General features: G+C 39.9%; 1 pseudogene; it reads right to left on the bottom strand.

Moving 5' to 3' along the window:
• Nucleotides 1–3,830: 3,830 nt before the first annotated feature.
• The window catches only part of LOC138035102 (contactin-associated protein-like 4), a 2,356-nt pseudogene continuing 1,186 nt past the window's right edge, over nucleotides 3,831–5,000 (bottom strand).

Raw genomic sequence — 5,000 nt, 5'->3', positions numbered from 1 at the left:
AAACGAAATAAATATGCAGTAAGTTAATTACTATTGATATTGAAAGGATTGCAATTATCTCAATTTAGTATGGAGCACAAGAGTTTTGGGTTAATGATGATGATGATGATGATAATAATAATAATAATAATAATAATAATAATAATAATAATAATAATAATAATAATAACAATCAGTATGGATTCAACAGTGGAGGGAAGTGGTTTGAGAACGCCCCGGAGAGTGTTCTAGAGAACAACGAGACTGAAATCCTTTGGGATTTTGCCATTCAGAAAGACTGGAAATTGTCGCATAACAGGCCTTACATCATCTTGATTGACAAGGAAACAAACTAATGCCTCCTTGTCAATGTTGCTTGCCATGTTGATAGCCAGATTTGCCTGAAGGAGCATGAGAAAGAGCAGAAATATATTGACCTAGCCTTTGAAATAAAGAGACTATGGCGACTGTGTTATTTCTTAGTTCTGAATTACCGCTGTGTAGTGCAAGTTATTAGATTACCGAGGTATTAATTTTCAAAGAACTAGAGACATATGCCTACTATCTACAGTGTAAGTGAAGCAAGGTAATAGTAGTAGGAGAAACTTTATTAAGAGTGTCAAAAGCCATCTAGCCAGGGAAAAGAAATCCCTTACTAATTTGTGGACACCAAAGGCACTGCCCTCTGTATTTATATGAAACGAGTATTATAAAATAAAGTCAATAATGCACGCCGTTTGATTGGTTCTCACCTGTGATCTATTTGAGGACAAATGCATAGCTGACGTCATCAAAAAGTATACATATATAAAACAAATAGATTGTATGTTGCCGTGCGTCTGTAAATATAGGGACCTTAAAGGGACACTGTCAACCATGAGTAATTGCGGGAGGGCGCTTGCTTCGGCGTCATTTTCTGTAATACAGAAAATAGTAATATGTGATAGGTAAAGCTCCATCGCGCTCCATCGGCTGTAAAATCATGATCTGGTGGTTGTAATATTTGTAAATAGTTTATATAATATTTGATTCGTGTATAGGTATCGCTATGTTGTTGTTACTGCCGTTTAAAGTGCTGGATGAAGTGGTCTAAAAGATGTCGCCGTCCGAGGGCAGAAGGTCGACATATTGTTTGGCTCGTATCTTAGACATTTAATTTTTGGCATGAACGGAAATGAGTGTCAGGATTTGGAAAAGCCCTGTTCCGTAGATTCATGGTCAAGAGGACAGGAATGAAGTACAAAACCAATGTTTCGGAAAGAAAAGTGCTCCGCTTGTGGGATTTATCTCTTATATTAGCCCAATACAATGCACATGTATTGGGTTGTTACGCAATCCAGCTCCCTTTAATAGGGAAAATTTCTATGGAGGACAAGTGAGAGCAGCTGGTGTGCGAGTGACGTTGGTATCTTTTGAAGAAAGGCGGCAAATAAACAAGGCGAGAGCGGCTATACTGAAAATGTTTTTGGAGGGCTGTGAGGCAATTTAGCGAAAAAAATACTACTAGCGCAGTTTAAATGTGTTCCTGGACTGGTATTGGCTTTAATTTGTATCTCAAACCTAATTAAACTAGACGCTCCATGAGCGTAAACTGGGTTGCCTGTGGTACGTGTTACACAAAAACAGAAGGCACTGAGTTGGGTAGTATTGAACTGCAACTGCAACGTTCCAGTATTTTTTTTAAGTGTGCGTGTGTGTGTGTGGGGGGGGGGGGGGAGGGGAGAGGGTGGATTAGACCGATTGTGGGGTCACCCACACGTCATGCCAGCAATGTCCCTTTTGCTCACACGTTCACACGTTGAATTATTTTGTAATGTCGTGTCCCCCTTGGAGGCCTAGTCAGTGAAACTCTCTCGTTTTTTCCTTAAAGGGAATACAATGTACATGTATTGGGTTGTTACGTTACGTGTAGACCGTTTTTGGGGTCACCCACACGTCGTGCCAGCAATGTCCGTTTGGCTCACACGTTCACGCGTTGAATTATTTTGTAATGTCGTGTCCCGTTTGAGGCCTTCTACTTTTTTAAGCTTTGGTAAATTCAGTTCAAAGAGGCAAAACACGCTCTTGAGTGAAACTCTCTCGTTTTTTTTTAAAGGGGCTATGCCACTCAAAATGATATCATCCATGATTTGGGGTGCAGGGATGGCGCAGTGATGAGAGCACTCGATTTGATTTGCGTTAATTGTTCATTTCAGTTTACAGTATCCCCAATTAGCGCTAGAACGACTAGACACTTGATATGTTGCTTTCCTTTCCATTCCTTTTTTCCCAAAATGCCCAATAAATAGGATGAAACATTGCAAGAACAACTTAAATCTGTTGAACGACATAAAAAAATACTGCAAAAGGAAAGAGGAGCATGGATGGACATAAATGTACAAGATTGAAACAGATTACATTTGGGTAATCTTGGAAAAAGTCGGCCCGACGTTTTTCAAATTATCACAAATCGCCTGGATGAAGGTCGTTTCTTTCTCAGAACCATTTCGTTTGTGACTTAACGATCATTTTATCGGTAAAGGAATTCCACATTACCATTTTCGAGTTTTAAACTCGTGATTAACTTAAGATTTTTCCGAAACACCCAAAAATAACGTGACATAGCCCCTTTAACTAAAATAGTCTGCAAAAAAACCTAACTGCAAATTGCTCTCCCGGACGTTTTCCTGCATGTCATGCATGTCTAGAGTTGCACTGAGCAAACGTTTATGCCACACACTAAGGAAGGACTGAAGATGTTGGTTCCGCTTCATAATTTCTCTTCTTTTCAGTCTCATCTGCATGATTACAGGTCAATTTTTTTTGGTTTACGTTTGCACCAAATGGTTTTGCAAACCCGGGAGTTACGGTGTAGCCCTTTTTTTTCGCGAGGTTTAATTTTTGCGGATTTTGCGGATAGTACTTGATCCGCTAAAATAAGTTCCAGCAGAAAAAAACACCAGCAAATTAAACACCGTAAAAATTTACTGCTGTTCATATAACTAAAAATGGCTTTTAATCCACATAGTGAGGTCAAAAAGATCTTTTATTTTAATATTTGCACTGAGAAAAAGCAATTGGAGCTTGCTACAAACAAAGAGCAACGATAAAAGGTTAAGTCAATACTTTCCCAGTCTCTGGGGCATAAGAAACGAACTCAAAGCAGTCAATCAAAAGATCACGTTAACTATTTTTTGAAGTCCCCGGGATGCCACATTTCCCTCACCCGTTCTCGATGATTCAGAGGTTTTTCACCAAAGAGTGATAGAAGTTGAATATAGTTTTGCTGCTTGAAAAGAAAACAGCAAAAATTAGTTCCCGGCGGAAATTTCTCAGTGTCAATTCGCGCCGCAAAAATTGGTTCCCGCAAACTTCATTCTAGCGATGGATTCATGACATCGAGCCGGTATGGCGAGTGCAATTTGTAGTCTTTGAAAAAATTTACAAGTGGGGCACAAGTTTATTAGTTACCTCAACTATTCTGTGCCACCCTCTTTAAATAAAGTGTAAAGTAAGTGCTCATTTATTCCAAATTGCACGAGACAAATCATGTGATTACTTATTATTAATATACATGAAAAAATTTGAGATGGTTAAGCAGAAGAAACGCACGCGTATCACGGAATCAAGGAAAAATTGCGCCATAATTGCGCCATCCAGGGCGCGCGCTTGATTTGAAAACAAATGATTTGATTGGCTATCTGTGAACTTCTTTGTTCATTGACAAATCAGAATGCTTGCTTTATTACCATTTTTTGCATTCAGTTACCTCTTTTCTGCACTGTGTTACCGAAAAACTGCACTGCTCTCAGCCAATCAGAATCGAGTAATTTTTTCATGTATAGTGTTACGTGTGAAACACTACTTATTTTGTGACCTTTAATCTGTATAGTAAGTGAATGGCCAACGAACGGTACTAGCAAGTCTCTGATGTGAACCTTCTAGCTATTTTTTCGGTTTTGTTCGCCACACCACGCGAAACAGATAGCTCAACATTTACTAGGCATTTCTGTTGAAGATCACTTAGATAAAAGTCAAACCACTTTAGGGCCCTTTGATCAATGCAATAGCTATCTATTGTAGCTTTCGTAAGAGAATCTTATGTTAAACTGTTATCTATATGTGCTATAAAGTGATCTAAAGCCGGATTAACATTTGGCTACATTAAGGTCGTTATCTTTAAGATGTTGATACATTGACAGGTCAAGCATGCGTTTACTTGGTAGATATTCCATAGCACCTCAGTTTTCCCAGGGTGTGATACCCAAGCTCGTTAGAGGGGCTGATATCTCCAAACCTCAGCTGCATGACGGGAAGATGAGATTTGTTTGTCAACAAGCCGCTGTCCTCGCGCCACGTATTGTCATTCCTGTCACAGTTGCATCCATATCCGGAACGTGCACAATTGCCAGTTACTCCACATGCGCACTTGTATAAAGGAATGGAGTACGCTCCTCCCCAATAAGTCATATTGTCTCCATCACGTGACACCCACCAGCCATACATGTTACCATTGTATAAGAGCCTTGCGCCATGACACTCGTACTTGATAAACTGCTCACAGTGGGCAGAGATGGCAGTTAGTTTTCCCAGCTAAAGGAGATTTGTCCCCGTGTAGTGAATGTCACGCTTGTAACAGCCTTTAGGCTCACATCCTTGCACCAGCGTTCTGTCTTCACTTTCGTGACTGACGATTGTCACGCCAATGTTATTCTTGTCAGTCATGTCACAGTCAACAGTGAAAGTTGCCACGCCTCCTTCTCCATCAGGATCGATGACGTAAGAACCACTTGGAGCACTGGGATTCAACAACTTAATCTCGCTACAGCTTTTATTTTCTAGAACAAAACATTGAAATGTCCAAGTTAGGTTCTGTTTTCATCGGCTGGCTCAGAAGTCCCGTTACCTGTGTCGACTTGCGCAAAATGATTTTTTGTTCATGCATTTTTAACCGTTTTGCGCCTTTTTCCACTTTAAGTTTCTGCAACCTGCCCCTACTTCCTTGTATACCCCTCTACTCTGCTAAGTTCCGTTTCTTTTAA

This window comes from Montipora capricornis, unplaced genomic scaffold, assembly GCF_036669925.1.
Source record: "Montipora capricornis isolate CH-2021 unplaced genomic scaffold, ASM3666992v2 scaffold_255, whole genome shotgun sequence".
NCBI classification, from domain to species: Eukaryota; Metazoa; Cnidaria; class Anthozoa; order Scleractinia; family Acroporidae; genus Montipora; species Montipora capricornis.
The sequence above is the reverse complement of the archived record's forward strand: the minus strand, read 5'-3'. Positions and strand labels throughout refer to the sequence as shown.